The 23,577-nt window shown below is 37.5% G+C and overlaps 1 non-coding gene across 1 annotated transcript; it reads left to right on the forward strand.

Annotated features, from left to right (window-relative positions):
- The first annotated feature begins 15,813 nt into the window (after positions 1–15,813).
- Positions 15,814–15,983, forward strand: LOC145987364 (U1 spliceosomal RNA). Its single transcript, XR_014441661.1, has one exon. It is a non-coding gene; the product is annotated as a U1 spliceosomal RNA (small nuclear RNA).
- Positions 15,984–23,577: the final 7,594 nt, after the last annotated feature.

Raw genomic sequence — 23,577 nt, forward strand, 5'->3', positions numbered from 1 at the left:
ACCTTTAAAATGAGAACAAAAATCCTGTAAAATTACCTAAAATCTTTGAAAAATGACCGAAAAATTCGTATATATATTTATATTTTACCCCCACACCCCCTATACGCCTTCATGGCGTGGTGCTAAGCACAGGGGAACACTTTACCTTTTACCTTTATTGTATACTTACTTTGTAGACCAGAATCAATAACATTGGGAAGAATTGATAACTAAAAGTGGAAAACGTTGTAAGTGCCAAAAGCGAAAGTGTTGGGAAATCGCATCTTTCAGCACATCAGCCCGTACGAACGTTCACACTAGTGCCTTTTTATACGCCCTTTGAAGTACTTAGAGGGCTACCAGCCACTTTTCACGTTTACCACATTATCAAGCATGGCAGATTTCACAGTTTAACATAGAAAACGGTGTTTGAATTCTTCTGGCGCTTACAGCGTTTACCAATTTTGGTCTTCAATTCACAAATATATGTCCTCACAAAATTCTCAGATTATCTGCTTCAAATGAGCAGCTTTAGATCGCTTTATCTTCGGCATTTTAAGTCCACTCGACACCTAAACTCACGAATAGAAGAAACAGAAGTCACACCCTCCTAACCACGAATATCGGACTAAGATGCAAATGTTCGTGCTGAGTGACCAAATATACAACGGTTAGCTGCTCCAACAGTTAAGCTGTCGCTTTCCTTTGATTCTCGAGTCCGCGGTATTTATTGTTAATTTTTAAAATAAACTTTTTTTGTCATTCCAAAACAAACAATTTAACAATTGCTTCTTCAGCTTGGTGTGTTGTACAGACTGTGAATAAGAAACTCGACAATATTGTATTTCGCGATTTTCAGACAGGCTTTCTTGCACTAGTTAAACACAGAGTACGTAACATAGATAACATTCAGACAAAACAGAAATTGTTGAACTTCTTGTTTCAACATGCAATAACACAAAAGTTTTAAAAAATGACCTAAAAATGAAGCAAAATTTTAAAAAATGACCTAAAAAATGCCGGAAAATTTTAAAAAATGACCCGAAAATAAAAAATGATAAAAAATGGCCAAAAATTACCCCAAAAAATCACATTTCTTCAACCTGAGGAAGATTTCTGTACTAGTTAGCAATGTTTACGTTGCACCAGTTAAAAGATGAAATGTCATCAAAATCCCGGGCCCGCTCATGACCCTCAAACTTATTTAGACGTCATACTCTCATAAGACCAGAATGGACAAATGCACTCAGCAAGAAGTCAATAGTGTTTCGAAGAAAATTGACGTAAATTGACGTTAGTAATCATCATGTTGGAACATATCATATATAGCTACATGATACCTTATAAAATGTTTTATTTAAGATGTCTCTCTCTAAAAATACATTTCTTAAAACGAATATTACAGTCTTTCTCAAGACAAATTTTACTTTTTGTAATAGTCCGAATTAACTAATGGCTACATGATTTGACAAGATAAAACCAATACCAGAACCAGAATTTGGGATTCGGATACCAGAACCAGAATATCGGATACAGAATCCGACGTTCGGGGATACCGAAACCAGAATTCGGATTCGGATAAATTGAATCCGGATAGGAATGCCCATCTTCACTATCTAGTAGATCCTTAATGTTGAAATTACATTTCATCATAAAACTGAAGGAGAACCAATAAGAACTCTCTCTATCCTGACCCATTTTTTCGGATCCCCAATCGCCCCCCTTACTCCCCTATCGGTCTCGATTGCAGGCCCCTGCCTTCCCCTTCGCCAATCGAATCCCCATCACCCTCTCGCGAAGCCTCCACCTTTAGGAAGAAGAGTCCGACATCCTAAGTGAATTAAGAACAAATTAAGCCCCCTTCCGGAAGGATAGCGATCCCCGGCTACGAGCACCGGTCTTCCGGACGGGGGTGTAACTGTCAAAGATTAATTGGAAGGCTACCGGAGTGAGGGATGACTGGATTGAGGACAAAAGAATACGCTTTTTTCTCTCCTGGTGATAAACGACCTATTCTAAGATGGCTGCTTCTCTTGCTGAAATGAATACGTCTGTGCACATATTTCAAATAATTGATCTATTACTAAGGACCTAGATTTTTCGCAAACGTGATTACACCGAAATATATTAATTGCTGGATTATTATGAATGTGCAGTGACAGTGCCGGATCAAAAATTTGGGGTCTCTGCAAAATATTATCAAAGCCGCCCTCTATATGAGCGTGTGTATTGGCTATAGATTGTTTGATTGAGTTGGTGTTTTAAGTCCACTTTATGCACAGTAAGGCTAATCGGGACTGGACCTACAGCTTAAAGTGGGATCCGAACCACCATGTGCCTCCACTGGGTACAGAACCCGAGACACTTTGATTACAAGGCGACGATGCTACTACTGCTCCATGGGGGAGACCGTAGTCACACACACACACACACACTGTACACCCCCCCCCACACACACACACTAACTCATCTACAGATGAAACTTTTGATAAGTCACCTTTGGGAGCTGTCTGAAGAAACAAGTCAGCAAGGAATGATGGACAAGTATTTCTCCATAATATTTCTGTAATTGCTCTCAATTATGCTATCAGTTTCTGTTGGGTATGCCGTGGTTGTTAGATAAGCAAATTAGGTGTGATGCCCACAAATTAAACAGTAAGTTCGTTCCATCCACGTGCGTCTCGTCACATGATCCACCGTGCTGGATTTCTAGTAAGACACATTTCACCTCGTAACTTCTATGTACAGTCACGGACAATTCTGGGATCCCATTGAAAGTCAATGGGACCGTTACAACCCAGAAGTGATCCTGACTGTACGTACATTCTCAACTGGTAGTAGCTCCCGGCCTGGGCATGGATGTTTGTGAGTGTCCATTCATCAATTTCATTACATCATCACTCATCTCCATCCTCGCAAATTAGCCAAAAGTGGCACAAAAAGCAAAGTGAAATAAAGCAAATCAATCAATCCATCAATTGGTAGCCCCGCAACACAGAGTTAGGAAAGAAAAATTCGTAGTCATAAAGAAATTGATTGATTGATTTGGTGTTTTAAGTCCACTTTATGCACAGTAAGGCTAACCGGGACTAGACCTACAGTTTAAAGTGGGATCCGAACCCCTATGTTCCTCCACAGAGTATCGAATCCGAGACCCCTTGATTACAAAGCGACGACGCTATCACTACGCTATCGGGGGGGGGGGGGGCAAAAAAGAAATTAATGCTTAGATTGCGGTATGAAGTGTTAAACAGAATTATACACCGAAAAACTACTCAAGGTTAGCTAACTTAAAAATAAATAATATCCTTTATCTTACGATATTTAGGTAGTCTTTTCTGTGTTACTAGACAAACTACTACGTGTATTGTTTTACATACATATACTTGAGTAGGAACCCTATATTATATGCATAGCTAGAGCTCCCTAAAAGCTAGTTCATCCCCCCCTTCCCCAGCCCAGCAACTGTGTTTGGCGGTCTGTGTAGTGACATGTTCTGAACATATTTTTCACCCATTCAAATTCTCTACGTAACGCGAATTTGGCATAAAATGCGAATCGTGGCTCGAATTTTAAACATGTTGTGCTTAAACAACGAAAAATGAAGCGAAAATCCAACATTTTGTGTTTTTGGCTTTAAAAAACAAAACGTCTACCATATTTATGCGTGTATAACGCGTACGTTTGCCAACATTTTATACAAAGGGAAACTACAATGCGTGTTATGCATGGAATAGTTCCGACAGGTACACGAAACAACGTGTAAGTGAATGTTTCCCGCGAGTTTTTATCTTCTATCGTAACGCCTTGCATCACGGAGCAAAGTGGTAAGATTCTGACAGGAGATCGAGTGCGTACCTACCATCGTACGGGAGTCTAAACATAGTATTTGTAACGCGAGATACAATTGAAGTTAGTAATGTAAATAATCGGTTCCATAGTATCAAACTCTCACGGACAGGCTTACGTCATGTGACGTATAATTTTAAATACTAGTTTAAAATCAGAATACATGTATAATTTTAGGTACATCTGGCAGAAAAAAATGTGCTAAAATAAAAACACGAATTTTGGAAAAATTATTCCGATTTTGATAAAAAATAAAACCGAATTTGGTAATAAATAACACCGAAAAATCAAAGTCTCTATCTATTACAAATTAAAATTTCAATATGTTTGCCTCGTTTCTTTCTTAAACGGCTCACTTAGGTCAGTCAAATGAAGATTAGTAAGCAGTGATGTGACGTAGACTGTACTGTACGTCTATGTCTACAAGTAAGATACGTATACACTCTGTTTCGGGAGTCTGTGGGGCAAGGCCGCGCATAACGACAGAGAAGGTGAGAAAGGGAATGAGTGGGAACCCTTATCAGTTGTCGCTCAAGTGTGAAACCTCCATAAAGTAGTACATTTATTGAACGATAACGACAATGTTTGTAGGGTGTTCGGGAAAAAAAGTACTTAAGTCACAAAATGCGATTTTCTGTTGTTTTCATTTACGTCACACTGAACCGATTAAAGAAAAAAATATAAGTATAATTTTCTATTGGACATGTGTAAAGATTCTAAACAGTGATGATGCAACATCAGTGGCGTATGCTGAGTGTAAGATATGAACTATCTCACAGCAATACGTGGTTCTAGGCGATATTTTCAACACATCCCTGTACAGTGGCACATTCCCAAGCATTTGGAAACTCGCTCACATACGCCCCCTGGCTAAAATCACCAACCCAGTAAGTGCTCAAGATTTTCGACCGATCAGTATTCTCCCAACTTTGTCAAAAGTATTTGAAAACATCGTTCACGAGCAAATTTTTAACTATGTGCAATCGAAAAAATTGTTAAACCCCTTCCAGTCCGGTTTCCGCCCACATCACAGCACCAGCACAGCGCTCATTAAAGTGGTGGATGATGTAAGGTCGGCGATGGATAAGAGATATTTGACAATGCTAGTTCTCCTCGATTACAGCAAAGCCTTCCAAACCGTAGACCACGATATCCTTCTGGCAAAATTGTCATTTTATTTCAACTTTTCCCAACCCGCTGTTGACTGGGCTCGCTCATATTTAGCAGCCAGACAGCAACGCACATTCGTTTCTGACAATAAGTCGTCGTGGCTGCCGACGAATTGCGGTGTACCCCAAGGTAGCGTCCTGTCTCCGCTGCTGTTCTCCATGTACGTAAATGATATATCTGGAAACTTTCAATCGACAAATTACCATCTGTACGCTGATGACGTCCAATGTTATTTGTCGTTCCCTAAAACAAGCATCAATATGGCCATCAAAGCCCTAAACGATGATATTATGAACGTCTGCAAGTGGTCTCAGGCAAACGGTCTGCGAGTAAATGCTGAGAAAACGAAATGTATTTTAATTGGCTCACGTCAGCTCATTTCCACAACAGAGAAGTCCTCCATCCCTGACATTCTTGTCGAAGGAAATCCCATTTCGTTGTCGCTTTCGGTCAAAGACCTGGGAGTCGTTGTGGACGAAAACCTCACTTGGAGTGACCATGTGAAGGCCATATGTAAAAAATCCTACGCAGCATTACACTCGCTGTACCGCCTTAAAAATATTTTACCACAAGAAGTAAAAAAAACACTCGTGGAGTCCTTAGTTCTGTCTCATATAGACTACTGTGACTTGACATATATTGACCTCAACGGTGAACTAGCAAGACGTCTACAGCGAATACAAAATGCATGTGTGCGCTACATTTATAATATCAAATTTTTTGACCACCTGACCCCGGCTTTCAAGGACCTAGGCTGGTTCGACCTTTCCACTCGCCGCCGCTTTCACGCTCTTACAGCGCTCTACAAAATAGTAAACTCACGAGAGCCGTCCTACCTACTTTCTCGATTTCAACCCCTAAGTTCAGCACACACCTTTGCCACCCGTTCGAGAGACAATTCTCTGCTGGCCATCCCCTCCCACAAGACAACGTTTTATGGAAATTCCTTAACGGTCACTGCTACCAGAGCGTGGAACGACCTCCCCAACGACATAAGAAACTCTTCTTCTCTTCTCCAATTCAAATCAAAATTAAAAAATCATCTTCTGGAGTCAACTTACCAGAACTGAAAACAGGGAAATAAAGTTAAACCTTCGTGTAAACTTGTAGGACCAACACCCACCGACTTTATCTGTAATTTGACTGTTTGTCGCGTGTGTGTTTATGTTTTACGTGTATTTTTTTTTTTACTTAGTGTGTATGTATTTTTGTCTTTATTTTTTATGTTTTTTGCGTCTTTCTCTTTTATTTTTTCTTGTGTTTTTCTTTTTTTTGGTATCTCAATGTTCTTAGTTTTTTATAGATTTCATTTCTTGGTATCTTAAATATTTAGTTTTTTATATATTTAACATACAGTTAGCTATAAAAATCAATTTATAAAATGTAATGTAGAGATGGTTAAGTGGAAGAAAAGGCTTGTGCCTTAACTTCGCCATCCAAAACAAGGAATAAATAAATAAATAAATAAATAAATAATTAACTGTAGAACGGCAGCTAGGTTCCAAAACTTTTAAAAAAGCAGGTTGCCAACTACTAAACAGTCAGGTTGCTAACTCCTAAGAAGTCAGGTTGACAACTCATAAGAAGTCAGGTTGCCAACTCCTAAGAACTCAAGTTACCAACTCCTAAGAAATCAGGTTTCCAACTCCTAAGAAGCCAGGTTGCCAACTCCTAAGAAGTCAGGTTGCCAACTCCTAAGAAATCAGGTTGCCAACTACTAAGAAATCTGGTTGCCAACTCATAAGAAATCAGACTGCTAACTTCAGAATCTCAATCATAACCTTATTGAAATGACTATTTCTATTTACAGTTTCTAAGTTATTATTTTTCTATATTTAACTCTCTAGGCTTCAGGCTTCGTAGATAGCCTACCTAGCCTAGAATATACGCTCCTGTGCAACACGTATCATGTCTGCAAATTTTCCTATTAAAGGAATAAACATTAGTAACTACCAACTCTAAAATTGCGTCTTTTGACTTGAGTGTTCCTCCCGAACAGGCTAGATTCAATACATTGAGCTTGAATCTATACGTAATTAATGACGCTTTAAAATAAGAATTGATATGTTTCTCATATTAGATAATTTCAAACTAAGTTTGCCTGTTTCAGAGATATCGAAATATCTCGATAATTCACTCACAGCTAGACGGATAGGTAAGTTTATTTATTTTGCGTTAGCGTACTATTTGGTTAGATTGATTGATTGATTTGATTATTGTGCGTCGCTTATCTGCCACTTTTAATTAATCGTGACGATGAAGAGAAGTGATGATATGATGAAATTAATAAAGGGACAATTACAGGCCGGGAAAAGAACTCGGCACCCCTGGCGTCGTAGACCGATATGCTAACTGCTCCACCATGGATGTAGGCTGTAACTCACGAGAGCCGTCCTACCTACTTTCTCGATTTCAACCCCTAAGTTCAGCACACACCTTTGCCACCCGTTCGAGAGACAATTCTCTGCTGGCCATCCCCTCCCACAAGACAACGTTTTATGGAAATTCCTTAACGGTCACTGCTACCAGAGCGTGGAACGACCTCCCCAACGACATAAGAAACTCTTCTTCTCTTCTCCAATTCAAATCAAAATTAAAAAATCATCTTCTGGAGTCAACTTACCAGAACTGAAAACAGGGAAATAAAGTTAAACCTTCGTGTAAACTTGTAGGACCAACACCCACCGACTTTATCTGTAATTTGACTGTTTGTCGTGTGTGTGTGTGTTTATGTTTTACGTGTATTTTTTTTTTACTTAGTGTGTATGTATTTTTGTTTTTAAACTGTAGAATTGTTTTCTTAAATAAATATAAATATAAAGTAAAAATAATAAACAAATAATTCCTTCTTTTCCTATTTAAAGAATGCCAAACAGTGTAAATCAGTTGTTAGTGGCTAAATAACATAAAATTTGAAGGCAGTAACAATATTTTTAAAAAATACTGCTTTTTACCTAACTTTGTAAATTAAATACTAGTACATTTTGTCAAATTATAAATAAAATATACCTATTTCTTTGGTATTTGTACTAAAGTGAAGAAAATATTACTAAAACTTGGCTAGTACAGTAAATCTAAGAGTTTTAGCTTTATTTGTCCGTAACTGGATATAATTGTAACTTGTTAATCTCGCCAAACACAATCTTTACCTCAATTTTGGAAGCTAGCTGAACTTTAGCGTTTCGAATTACATATAGTGAAGGCCTCTATAGTGGAAAAATACACCCAGTCTGTAAAAATTTAGAAATGTTGTCTCCTTGTCTGTCGAACCAGACCAAAAGTGTTCTCAAGTGTTTCAATATATTTCTTAAAATAACTAACTTTTCAAAAAAAGAATACCTTGTGCCCAGATAGCTTAGTTGGTATAGCGTTAGGCTTTTAACCTATCTGTCCAGGGTTCGAGTCCCTGTCTGGACGATAACAATTTTTAAATTTTGTCATCGGATCTTTTGCAACAGTAAGTCGTGAGTAAGCTTTTAAGTTTCTCAAATATCAGCATCTTTAGCTAACAGTACAGCATAACCAGTATTATTATAATAGAAATGTTCTGGTGGAAGAACCTACACCTACTGTAATATCTCTGTGGTATTAACTTACATGCAGCCCATAACTTTTGGGATTGTTTCTCCTCCGTTACATTTCCTGGCCATTTACCCTTAGCGTCGCGATTAGCCTCAGAAGCAAAAAAAAGCGAAATCTTATATTTGTTCTTTTTATATCTCTGAAACCACCTACATTTAGTGAATTTTGCAGTCTTTCTGTTTGATCTGTTAAATAAGCCAGTCAATAAAAATATACTTACATAGAAAAATCCTGATATAGTTGGATTCTCAAAAATATATACAATCAGTGTTCTTGATACATTTAGCACCTGAGATAGTATAAATCAAAATCTAGTTAGTGTTGGCATGTGTGCTTCTGGTACATGTAGTTACTTGAAAAAGCAAATATTGGTTGTGTAAAAAATAGCATTCTTGTGAAACAGTAAAAAATCAACCTCATTTCCTCGTAGCATTAGCTGTAAATGCTTCTTGCAGGTTAACAAAGCTCTGGCGTGTGGGCCTACATCACCTACAATCCTTTGTAAGGTTCGTGTTGTCCTATAAATTGTCGATATACATACTAAGTCCCTAGTTACAGCCTAAGCTTTAAGTTTCAATCTGAGGATTTCAGTGTTCAGATAGTGATTGTAGCCTCGTATAATAAACCAAATAGAAATAACCCAAATGTTGATGCACCCAAAGAAGCCAGTAATACTTCAAAAATACCTTGAAAAAGGCTATAAAGCTAAATAATTCTTCTAGAATAGTAAAAAAGTTTGGAAAGTGGAACTAGGCCCCTAAGCCGTCTGTTAACTTCGTATTGTAATTATATTGTTAAATTGTTATATGTAAGGGGAAAAAACAATATTAGTAAGCGTCCAAATATGGACCCTCGGTAAAGGGGTTTCAGACCTCATAGACACATCATAATTTTCGTTACACTAAAAAATTGCCCTCGTATAAAAGCAAATAGTTGAAATGTTAAACATTTCGTGTACTTTATCCAGTAAGCCTTAGCTAGAAATACAATAAATGCGTTACAGACATAAAAATTAAGCAAGCTTTGATATTCTAGTGGCCCATAATAAGTATAAAATATCCTTTAAAATACTCTGACAAATAGTTGTGGGTTATCTGAGATCAAAAATTCCAAGCCCTCTCTCCTGCATAAATAGGCTCTAGAATTCACTAAGCCTCAAAATAATATTGGGTACATAAAATAAAAAGCAGATGGAGAGTGATGCTGATCGCATCATCTCCAAACAGCAAAAACAAAAGTATATGGATGGAGCCCTACCTGATATATTTAGAAAACTTTACCTAGTATAAGAGTAAGAAAATACTCAGCAAACTCTAAAATAAACAAACTTTCCTACGTAGCAGGCGTAACCTGACCTAAAGAAATACATATAGAAATACAGAACCAAAAATAGCATAGTGGAAATCAGTAAACCCTAATAATAATAATAATAATATATTCTGTGGCTTACATTTTAGCTAAAAGTACTTTTTTTAGTGTTTTTGAAAAAATTAAATAAATACTAAACTCTAAGTTAAAAATTTGTAAATGTATATATGATACAAAACAAAATAAATAAAAATTAATACATACCCTGCAAAAAATCAATAAAAAAGTTGAAAACCTCTCTTTGTGCATCCAAAATATAATAACAAATCCTTCCTGACTGGATTAAATTGTGTTATTTGAGTAATAATAAGGCTAAACTTGTAAAATAAACAGATAGAAGTTGAGAACACACACTTTGTGTGTCGAAAATGCGACTAAAAGTCTTTCCTGAACAGATAGAATTGTATTATTTTGGTAATAATAAGCCTAAACTTGTGAAATAAACAGGTAGAAGTTGAGATCACACACTCTGTGTGTCGAAAATGCGACTAAAAGTCTTTCCTGAACAGATTGAATTGTATTATTTTGGTAATAATAAGCCTAAACTTGTGAAATAAACAGATAGAAGTTGAGAACACACACTTTGTGTGTCGAAAATGTAACTAAAAGTCTTTCCTGAACAGATTGAATTGTGTTATTTGAGTAAAAAAATAGGCATAAACTTGTGAAATAAACAGATAGAAGTTGAGAACACACACTTTGTGTGTCGAAAATGCGACTAAAAGTCTTTCCTGAATAGTACAAATAGTGTTATTTTGGTAAAAATTAACATAAAGTTGTAAAATAATAAGTTAAAAGTTGAAAAAATGTCTTTGTGAGTCCAAAATTTAATAGAAAAATGTTGCCTGAATAGTACAAATAGTGTTATTTTGGTAAAAAAATAGGCATAAACTTGTGAAATAAACAGATAGAAGTTGAGAACACACACTTTGTGTGTCGAAAATGCGACTAAAAGTCTTTCCTGAATAGTACAAATAGTGTTATTTTGGTAAAAATTAACATAAAGTTGTAAAATAATAAGTTAAAAGTTGAAAAAATGTCTTTGTGAGTCCAAAATTTAATAGAAAAATGTTGCCTGAATAGTACAAATAGTGTTATTTTGGTAAAAATTAACATAAAGTTGTAAAATAATAAGTTAAACGTAGAAAAAAATGTCTTTGTGAGTCCAAAATTTAATAAAAAATGTTGCTTGAATAGTACAAATAGTGTTATTTTGGTAAAAAATTAACTTAAAGTTGTAAAATAATAAGTTAAAAGTTGTAAAAATGTTTTTTGTGAGTGCAAAATTTAATAAAAAATGTTGCTTGAATAGTACAAATAGTGTTATTTTGGTAAAAAATTAATATAAAGTTGTAAAATAATAAGTTAAAAGTTGAAAAAATATCTTTGCGAGTCCAAAATTTAATAAAAAATGTTGCCTGAATAGTACAAATAGTGTTATTTTTGTAAAAATAAGAATAAGCTGTGAAAATGTTTGACATAAAGTCAAAGTTTGGTAAAAAATAAACTCAAAATTAAGTAAAATAGCACACAGTAACATACATTTACTACCTAAATCAATAATCAAAGGGTCCTAGGTTCGTTACCCCGTGATAAAAGCAAATGGTGAAAACTGTAGGCCCCGTCCCTAATAGCTCTCCCTTCTTCATAGTACAGATAAAAAAAACCTGCGCTAAAGCGTCCTGTGCCTTGGAGGCAAACCTGAGCGGAATATTAATTGGCGGCGGAAACCGCATAGCTTCAGAGATTTGACCCTTGCTGCGCATTCTCAGACATCCTTTGTTGTCTGGTTGAATACCTCCCCTGCCCTACAGTATTGCATAGCTGTTCTTGCGTACTGGTTAACCTTGAAAAAACCGGTTCTGAAAACCTACCGACGCGCTCTCTGATTGGTCAATCAGGTTCTTCCTTTGTTCTGACGTTCTGACGTCATTTGACCTTGAACGCACACTCCCCAAAATTCCTTTCTCGTCTACCTGCGCGGAGTTCAGATTCTGAGACAGTATTCTGTCTAGCGTGTTGCACCATCGTGTTTCATAATATAATAACATACATTATTGCATAGTACTAATTAATAATATTACATATCGTGGGTTCGAATACCGGGACCGTCTTCTTTCGTATCATTACCACCGTTCATAGCGGTTCATAAACCATAGAAAACTTATTTTCAATATTATAAACATTAATATTATCGATTTATACATTACATACTTTGCAGTAATGAATATAAAACCATATGCATAGCGTTTAGTACCTCTAATTACCTTTTATATACATATTTTTCATAAAATAAATAAATATATATTCATAAAAAGTTATAAACATGCAAATACATAAATGTAAAGTATTCTAAGTACATGCAAATGAATTCTAAGTACGCGCAAATTAATTAAAACCCGTGCAAATTAGTTATAAGTACATACAAATTAATTGCGAATATTAAACGCCCGAGGGCACAAACATCCACTATCGCGGTCCTCTACTACTGAAGTTCTGGGACTTCCTGATCGTTGCCTTTCTTAGACTGATCCTGTCTCCCGAAACTTTTGGAGTAATTGTGCAAGTGCCACATGCGACACTGGATCACGCTGGGGGTGTCGTTGATTAACATAATTTGAAATGACACACAAACTTATCTTCCCAGACAGCAGTACGATCTCTATGCGTTCCTCACGCGTTAGGAGCATTCTGGCACTATTCTCTCGCACCTGGAAAATGACATTTGTTACAATAAAGCAGTCATAGCTTTTCACTGGTTACAGATACTCTAAAAACCATCACCATTGCATTTCTCGTGAAATTCTAGCCTGATTTTATATATCATATCACCCCCTTCCCATTTAAAAATGCTTAGTTGAATTCAATATGGCGGCCACCAATATGGTGAACGTCCGCTTGAACACACCAATATAGTTCCCCCTAGGTCTAAAGTTTTTCTAACATAACCATTTGTACCCAGCCTAACTCCCTTACATTTTATTAAGGGGTGTTAAGGGAGTTTTGTTTCTACATAGAAATTTAAGCTACAAATACAGGACTCGAACTCAGGTTTCTGGCATACCGTGCCATTTTTCTACCGTCTGAACCAGCTATGGTTTTGCCTGAGTTTTCCCATCCGCTGCTTTACGTCTCAACGATATCTGTTGCCTTTGAAGTACTGATGTCGTCGACGGTATATACTCCCTACACACACACACACACACACACACGAGGACATGTAGTACCTAGAAATTTAAACGCAAATGCAGACTCAGCCAGGACTCGAACCCGCATCAACAAATTGATTACATTGTATTTCCTATTATCTTATTATTCCAATTTTTACTTTAATTTGAAACGATGCACTCTAGATTTGCGCTGTCAAAAATTGGCCACCCCACCATCATTTTGGGGATGTGCTGTTTATTGCTCCCTCTCCCCTCTAACTCAGCGTTCCGATTAAACGCTGAGTGTGCTTTCTAAGGAAGCAAGCTCGATTTCTTATGCTAAGCTCCTCTCCCTTCTAATTTGCCACCGAGAAGGGCAATCTCGTTCCATCTTGTTAGCATTCGTAGCTTTTAAATTGAGGTCAAAGTGTTTTTACTTGCCTTACCCCTCTCTGTTCTAAAATTCGGCCTCTACCTTCTTGGGAAGAAGCACCAGAACCCAGATGGCTCTGGAATAAGAGAGAAGGTCCTACGATGGACTCGCCATTAGCGAGACGTTCTAATGTTTTCGAATAGCCCTTCCTTTGCGAGGCACTCCACCTTGAATCTCCATTCTCCAAGCCCCCACCTAACGGTTGACTTCGAATACGACGTCATTTCGAAACCCCTTCCTCCCCCTCTAGAACGAGTGGGGGGGACAAGGATGGGAGGTTGGGGTGGAACGACCACACAGGTCATAGTACAACGTCTTTCCACTACGGCTGATAGGCGCTGCCGTCGGGTAAAGATGAGGTCACGTGACCGTGACAAGAGAAACTGGTGACGAAATTGGTTCCAATCTCCGCCTGTTCCTGAAAATGGTTTTCACTTACCGACGGTTCCCTCTTCAAGTGGATAAATTAGAAACGACGGAGAAAGTAGCTTTACTCTCTCTCTCTCTCTCTCTCTCTCTCTCTCTCTCGTTCTCTTTCTTTGACTTTCTTTTCCTCTTTCCTCGATACTCTCCCACACGACAAGAATCATCTTCTTTCCCTGATCGATTGTTTGATTGATCGTTCTATGGTATGTTGGCAAACAAGTTGTTACCTTTCAATTATCGGGGAATATAATGTATTAAACCAACCCCTTACGTATAACGGTACAAGGCGCAGCTATACCTTGTGCATTGCACCGTCCCATCAAGGCACATAGGTTGGTGTTGAGGTTGAGGTGGTGTGGGGAACTACCTGTATGTCGGCCATGGACCATATTAGTGATGACGTCACATCAGACGATAGAAAACGATTTGAGTCCAAACAAATGTGACACGTGTTTTTCTCCTATTTAAAATCATTGTATTTTCCATCGGAAGGGGTAGCTTTAATGAGCGTGACAGCAGTTATGAAACAAAATTGTGATGTGTATAGTACATCCATGTAGAGATGAGATTTCGGAGAATGCGTCTCTATATCGCACATACCGTACAGAGAATAAGGTAAAGAATATCAGGAGTAAGAAAATCATGCATTTTTAAAGAAAATCTAGACATTCCAGTTCCGAGCACAGCCGAAGCTCAGCCGATTTTATGTGCAATCACGCTGCCGATATGGATGATGGGAACCCAACAACCTCAGGTGACTGCAACGGCGACACCCATTGGTTGTGATTCCGAATCGGACGCCGTTAGGAGCATTTGCTTTATTCGATTTCCTAATCCATTTACTATTTTCATTCTCATCTCTAAGGTATGTGTTATATGTAGACGTATTCTCCGAAATTTCATCTTTACATTGATGGTACGATACACATCATAATTTGGTTTCATGACTGGTGTCATACTTTAAAAGTAACCCATGCAATGGAAAACCCAATGTTATCATCACATAAGGAAAACTCACGTGAGAAGATTGTTTGGACTCAATCTACCAAGGTGACGTCACACTGATATTGTCCATACTGAAGGTAATGCGATCAGCATTTTTGCACCATATTGGATGAAAGAGTTGACAGGTAGAACTGATTTTGATGTAACAGCTAACTACACAATAACGCCAATGGCAGGCTAAATAAATAGGCGACGTAATGAACTGATGGCGGGTGGGGATTTTGATGAACGAAATTGTGAGGGATGCTTACACGGACTTTGGGGGAGACGAATCGCCGCCACCCCTGGTGGCGCAAACTGCTTGGATTATACGTGTCCCATCGCCATTCTTTTCTGGCTTTCAATATTAGAGTTAGTTACTTCTTTTCAAGTAGCTCCACAATTACACTGACGATACCAGGTCAACATTGAAATTTTGGAGATCCCACCGGGAATTGAACCCGTGACCGCTCGCACCAAAGGTGGGAGACATGAACACTACGCTAAGCTGTAACTTGGTATTGTATTAAAATGTGAGCATTAGACATTTAAAATTACATAAACATCTGTTACAAATACATAATGAAATGGTAGTTTAATTGTAACAGTATTAAGATACTTACTATCTAAATAATAGATGGCAGCACGAGTACCATTTGAAAAAAACTTAAATGAGTAATATTTATGCGTAGAGTCTTTAAGTAAATGAACCTGTTGCTCTCTGAAAACATTTATAAGTTCATCCCACAATATTTATTTATTTATATACATAGTTTTAGGGTATGATGCATATTTTCTTGCCAAAATACGCCACGGTCTTGCAATCGGTTTTCTGTCAAGAATTATGTAAGTTTCGAACGTGAATTCTTTGGGATACTTACCTTGCGGACGAGGTTAACTGTGATCACAAAGGCAGTTCCTCCAGGGTGAGGCTCACTCATTGCACTTCGAGGGCAGCTAACCCCTGCGGCTGCTTGTAATGGGCAGTTCGAACGCATAAATTTTTTGGTGTGGGGCAACTGTGCTAAATGCATGCTGCCCTGAAAAGAAATAAAGAGGAAGTTATTACAAAACTTGTCTCGTAATCGAGTCGCATGTCTTAAACTGTGGTTCCACGTTCTTATTTGGGATTACAAACTAAAGTATTGCCACACATAATGCAGTAATCTCACGGATGTGTGGATCATATTTGGTTCTTCTATCCGACTATGAGAAAGTAAATTAAGCTATTCCTTAAAAAGAAAATGGCGTACATGCTTGTGATAAGATTATTATGGTCAGTATCTTTATAAAATAAATAACTTCTTTATATTGTTAATGCACGAGTCATCATTATTGACCTGCAAGTAACTTGACCAAGTACAGAGATGATATTCACTCGGTGCCAAGTCCGAACTGTAAGGAAGGCTTCTATTTTTCCCATCCAAATTGCATAATAGGTGGCAAAGAGTCTACAAAATAGTGTGTTTCGGTATAGCAAGTTGCTTAACAATGATGGTGACTGGTTGAGGATACAAATAGTAATAATGTGTGACAAATATGTGTTCCATTAAAATAACTATCAGAACTTACTTTATCATATGCGAAGAGTTAGGTGTGTAGAAATACTCAAGAGGATTGAAGCGGAACGGGAACAACGTGCATTGTATGGAAATTGGCCCTTAAAGATTGTACAATCTACTGTATAACCAATCTCGCCTGATTTAGACAAACATGTGTGATTTTATTGAATTAATTGTTGACAATTTTATCAAAGGTCTGCAAGGGGGTGACCCTTTCTGAAAATAACCAAATGTAAACATCTCACGTCTACATTTCGCAGACTAACGAGGCTCTGACGTCTGGACGCATGACCAGTATAACCATATGTGAACCTTGTGTACTGTTAATATGTGTTTTGATTGTCCCTTCATCTACTTTATCACAATTCATCCTCATCTTTGCAATTAGGCAAAAGATGCAGAAACGCGAAAGTAAAATAGGTCAAATTTATCAAATTTATAAAAATAAGGGCTTCGAGTTAGTACCCCATTTACCCCATCCTTAGGGGTCAGTGTGAATCGAAGGCGTTGGATAAAATAATTAATTATCGGCCTACTGCCTTTGAAATCTGATAGGATGACAACAATTCATATTTCATACCTTCAAATACGTCCAGTCATGCCCGTAATAGGGAGAATAGACTGAAAAGGGTGGGGGGATAATAGTGTCGTGATTGTCAACATCAAAGGTAAAACTGAGTCATGAATTATTATTTAGATTACTAATAGAAGTGAATTTCGGTATAATTAAGACGACCGTGCATACAGCTCAACAACAGAGCAACTGTATATCGTTAGAAGCAAAGCTATAAGTCCAGGAGATATGAAGGAAATCACAACGGTTTAAATTAGAAAACTTGAAGATTTCGAAACGTTGAAGAATATGCTACTTAATTCCCAAGTTATTTGAGGTGGTTTTTACCCTACCACCCACTTCACATAGCGAGTCCTAACTCTTTCAATATTAACCATATTTTTTCATTATCATCTTTTCTGAGTAAAGCTTTTGCCCTGAGGGGGTTCGCCAATGTTTATGGGCCTCGAACGGCTCTTCTGCCTTATTGATTTCACCACGCCCGACGCCCCCCATACCCCTCCCTCTTTTCCCGACTCGTCCCGAAGATATATCCTGATTCTTATGCACTTGGAGACTGTGAACTCTTAAATTGAAGGTCCCTAAACTCCGTTTCAATATCAAAAGGAAGCGAATGCGTCCTGAAGGAACAGGATACGTTTTGCTAAAGAAAGGGGGAAGGAATGTTTATGTAAACGCATTAAGCAGCGAGACATTCCCGCGTTTAGAAGAAAATAAAGCAATGACTTTCGGTCGTCGATCGTGTGTTTTTTTTTCCTTTTTCTTTTCGCACAACCAAATCAGAAGTCTTGGAACCAACTCTTAATGCATGTATATGCGAACGATGGTAAGTGACTTGGAAACTTAAATCCTTGGTTGGAGAGATATTTTCATTTCTCTGTTTCAGAGGGGGAGAAGCTGAGAAGAAAAATGACCCAAAAAGAAGAAAAGAAAGGAATTCTCGGGATTATAATGAAGCACGACTTAAAGAATGGGTCAAACCAAAAGTTCATCTTTCAACATTAGCCGCAACGAAAGTTCATATCGAGTTATTGCCTCTTTCTTTTGCCTAAATGTCATTATGAGCTGAATCAAGATCCATTTACTCTATATATCCCTGAATGATATGCAACCAGGTGTGCTTGGATGTAATTTGATGTGTGTATGCAAGGATGCAGCTTAGAAGTTATATAAGTTATTAATTGGGCTTCTATTTATGAGACTCTTAAGGTTGATATCACACTTCTCGACCTTTATAAATGCAAGGAATGTGATCTTTACGTTCTCCACGATACTTTCAGTGCCTGATTAAAGATCCTTAGGTTGGAAAATTTGTTGCAACCTTCTTCAAGTCTCTCATGTTTTCAGAACTGCAATATTTATTTATTTATTTATTAATTTATTTCTGAACTCTCAAACAGAGACAAGTTTCTAGTTACAGAAGGTAACATAACACAATCGTATTTCAAATTAAATTTCCTCCCTCCTACTCACACACACATCCACATATACATAAAACACACACACACACTATATAGTCTATATAGTAGCTACATATATACAGGGTGTCTCAAAAGTAATGGTGCAAACTGACACAGGTGAAAGTACACGATAATAGAAGCAAGAAAGTCTCAGTAAGCATGGGTCTGCAAGCGAGCCGTTTTCGACATAATCGCGAATGTGCCGCCACAAGCCGCCACTGACTTAATTGTCTTTAAACGTCGTCCTAGTTGGTAAAATGTTAATAATGTGTGCGAATGTGTTGTCAGAAGCCGTCACTGTTTGATTTTTGTAAACACCGAGTGCTTTACTCCTTGCGCGTTCCGAGGTTTGCTCTTTGTTTACAAAACAGAAGATTTCCGAGAGGTGGCGTTGTAATCAAACAGGATGGATACAATCAGTACACAGTCTAGCAATGAGATCTCCAATGTAAGAAAATTGACTCCCACAGTAGAAATAGACTGTGTACTGATTGTATCCATCCTGTTTGATTCCAACGACACCTCTCGGAAATCTTCTGTTTTGTAAACAAAGAGCAAACCTCGGACCGCCCAAGGAGTAAAGCACTCGGTGTTTACAAAATGCAATCAATGACGGCTTGTACCCACACATTATTAGCATTTTACCAACTTGGCCAACGTTTACAAACAATGAAGTCAGTGGCGGCTTGTAATCCCACATTCGCGATTATCTCGAAAACGGCTCGTTTACAGACCCATGCTTACTGAGACTTTATTGCTTCTATTATTGTGTACTTCATCTGTGTCAGTTTGCGCTATTACTTTTGAGACACCATGTATATATATATATATATACACTGCTCTCCATAAATTAAGCAACAAATGGTGATCATACAATAGAATCAAACACAAGGCCGGAGGGTGTCCGTATTTTATTTGTAACGAAAGTGACCGTTGTCCGACACTAATAAGGGATATGATCCCTAACGCATTCGTTGCTTTCTTTCAGCGTGCCCACCACTCTTCTTCTCTTTTCTCCAACTGTTTTCTCTTTTACCTCACATTTTCTTGTTGTTGCTTAATTTCTGGAGGGCAGTGTATATATAGTATACACACACACACACACACACACACACACACACACAATTAGGGTTGTCCATCACAACATGTTATTTTTTTTCCTATGATTTCAACGCATAGTTGCTAATTTTGTTCCATTAGGTCTAGACATACTCTGTCCTAAATTTTGTTGCAATAGAAAAATATTTAGTGGTCGTTTACAGTCCTCAAAAATGTTCCATACCGGTATATGCTATATGGAGTATCAATTTCGCATGTACTAATACCATGTTGTTATAAAACTTAACACAAATAGGTTATTTTACATTACTTTGTAGCGTTCAAATAGGTCTATTCAGTTTACTAATAAGATGAAATAAGTGTACAAAGAATAGACACTGGACAAAAAGTCCTGCAATAGCGGTATTGCATCATTACTTCAACTTGAGTCAAGGTTTCATGGAAAGCAAATGTAGGGGACGGATTGTGAAGAAGGTGAAATTTAGAAGGTCCTGTAGAAGGAAATATTTTAATGAACTTCATCTACCACTCAATTTATTGTTTCAAATTTGTGGTGTGTTCATTTCTTGTACAATTGAGGTGAGGGGGGGTTGGAGTTGAAATGTTCCTTTGAATTTCTTCCAATCTTCCTTTCGGACAGAAGGTTCACAATGATCACAACAGCTATTAGTGCTACAGCTAATGGTCAGAATCTCGACAGACAGAAGAATACTATAAGGTTCCTCAAGCGAGCTGCCCATCAAAAGATCATTGATCATTGCGTGAGGACGTTTGCAACACCTAGAAACTTCTCTTAGTCTTGCACTGGGATAGTATGTTGATGAAAGAACAAATCAATCAAATCTGAAAGCAATTGTGGATATACTTCCAGTACGTACCTGTTACAGGTTATGAAGTTGACAAAATACTAGGTGCTGCAAAGGTACCATCTGGAACAGGAGGTATACAAGGATAAACTATTCAGGAGCTAGCTGCTCTTTTGGGAGGTGCTTCATGACAGTGTGTGTACGAATTTCGATACAACAGCTTCCTAGAGAGGCATGATAAGAGGTATCTGCATTCTTCTGGAACAGTTTCTTGCAATAAATTTGTTGTATTTAGCTTACAGGCACCATATCCACAAACTGCAAGGAACAAGTTGGAGGCCCATTTGCGGTATCTTGAAGTTGAGCTGCTTAGAGAGCTGGTTAGAGAGAAGTTATCTTCCATGCAATAGCAAGAAATGATAACTTGTCTTAAGGATTTTGATGAAACTTGGAGTTCTATGTGCATGAAACTGGCAGACTCCCAAGGCTTACAAATAAAGTTTCTGTTTGATTTGATTAATTCAGTCTCCTGTTGCATCTTATGTTCCAGCAAATGTTGATTTCAGGTTCCAGTATGAACCGAAGAACTGGACTGACTTGCACAAATTCTAAAAAGTCAAAGCAATCCTTGTCACTGAAGGTTGTCAATGATACTGTTGAACGTTTAGTGCCTCTTATATCCAACTTTAATGAGTCAATAACAAGGGGAAAAAGTTAAATGGAAAGCTTAAGTCGTCGAGCACCACGGAAGTCATGTTTCAGACGCTTGGATATTGTAGAAGTTGATTTTGAAATTAACACCGAATGAATATTTAAATTTATGTACTTTATTTCTTAAATAAATTGCAATTTTATAATAAATAATTGTATTGTTCTGATAACAATTTATTTCATAGTGCAAATAGTACAATTTGCTTATTAATTATTGATGTTGTAAACGTCCCATATATCCGATATACGTTACATAAACATCCTTACGGTAAAACTTCATGTCGCTTGAGCGACCTCTACATTTTTGCCAATTTGTTTGAATTTTTGCAATTAACCCTCTATGGATAGAATTTTGAAACAGTAGAGAAAAAAATTGCCACAGTATATCTACACTTCATGAGCTACTATGAACATATTTTGAGAATAATATCTTCTAGCTTGTATTTTTGTTATATTTTATAAACGTGACAAATTTGTAGCATCAGGCATAGGAGATTGTTTCAGTGATCTAGATAAATTATTATTATTTTCAAATATTCAACTTTATTACACATAATTTCCTATATAAAGAGTAATTACATTAATGGAATTTGTCAAGAATTTATGTAAATATTAACAACATTCTAAATATATTTGTTAACCATAATGATGAAAATTATAATTGTTACTCTTTCCTGTAATATACACTTTTCTTTTACATTTAGTTACTCTTTGTGAAAATTCAGAAAACAGTTTCTTTTTCTTTTCAAGCAGAGGTTAACGCCACACTTTTGACACATTATGGATGGAGTACCTTTACAATTGGGCATTTTGCACCGACCTCTCTTATCAGATACATATGGCCAATGCCCCACACTGTCTGTACATACGAAAATTCTTCTGGGGTATTGGCTTGGGTGCATGACCTATTTTCTTTTTATCTTTGTATTCTTCTTCAACACTTGCAGATGGTCGTTCCATTTTCTTACAACCCATGTGTTTATTTGCTCTGCATAGAGCATCAGCAATTTCAGCTTTGAACCTACAAAGTGGACTCTGATTGGACTGAGACACACCAAAGAAATCACAGTCTCTCCCATATAAGAGCCAGCAAGTTACTATCACCATATCCAAGGAATGGAAAACAAGCGATGGTAGTACTTCTTAGATCTAATTGTTATTCTATATAATGCAATTAGAGAGTCCAAGAGGTCAACACCCCCATAAACTTATTGTAACACAATACCATAGATGGGCAGTCTACTTCAACCCTGTGTTTAGAAGTCTTGTCCCATCGTTTTACTTTGCCCAAGGGTTCTGCACTAACAAAGGTTGATACATGTACAGCAGCTCTATTATCATGCCATTTGACAACTCTTACTTTGTGTACTTCAACATCAGAAGGAGTCTACCCTTTTTTTTCAATTCTTTATCAGTGGTTAGTGGACATCCTTTGGACCGCACATAAAAATTAAATCTTATAAACTGTAATTACATATCCATAGGTATTAAAGACGAGTAAACGCCTGAGCTATTGTTTGCAGGGACACATTTGGAAAAATCTCCCACCGTACACAACCCATCTTATAAATCGGCCCCGTGGAAAACCAACCTGTCGTGCCAGACCAATGTTGAAATGATACATTCAGCGAGAGCCACATACGCATCATTTTATAGTCGATAATCTTAATATCCATCGCCGCGGTTCACCTAGTAGCACAAATACGTGACGTTAATTACAGCCAACCATCCATTGAACTTCACCATACAGGTATTCACGAAATAATACCGGAAGTTAGATCCATACCGTCGACATATAATCTTTATACTCATCCTGAGATTTCATCGAAAGATTTAGGTTATTACAACGCTATCTCATAAAAGGATTCTCAACTTTTCTGTTAAGCGTCCCTGATTGGCAAACCTCTTTGAGATATTACTTTGCTGGCCAATCCTGGTTAGACGTGCGACCCACCTGAAAAAAAGCAGGAGGATTACCTCCCCCGCCCCCCTCTTGCAGAGCAGGTTTGTAATGATCCATTAACTCGCATAATTACCCTTCCACTTACGCTAAATGATAGCAGGAACTGGAGAGCAATCAATCACTTTGCCAGACACATTCCCTTGTTGAGCTATACTGCAGCGCTTAGAGCGTCTTCTCCCGCCTTTTCAACTAGTTCTCGCACCTGTTTTGCGCATGCGCGTATTCATCCTCGTTATTGCGTTTTTTGTGGATCGGTGTGTACTTGTCGCAGCTGCCTTATCGTGTTTAACGGCACATTTGGGCCTGTCGTGATGACATACAGGATCATGTTTGTTAAATCTGTGATTTTTAAATTAAAGCTAATAAGCCAAATCGTTAGTTTTTGCTTCAAACAAGTTCTTGTTGCCTCACAAAAAATAAACTCCTGTTTCTTTGCGTGAACGAATTTAGTTACTGAACCAAGTCAAGGTCATGCCTCTACCTCCCAGCCTTAACCCATTCC

This window comes from Lepisma saccharinum, chromosome 4, assembly GCF_977018435.1.
Source record: "Lepisma saccharinum chromosome 4, izLepSacc3.1, whole genome shotgun sequence".
Lineage (NCBI taxonomy): Eukaryota > Metazoa > Arthropoda > Insecta > Zygentoma > Lepismatidae > Lepisma > Lepisma saccharinum.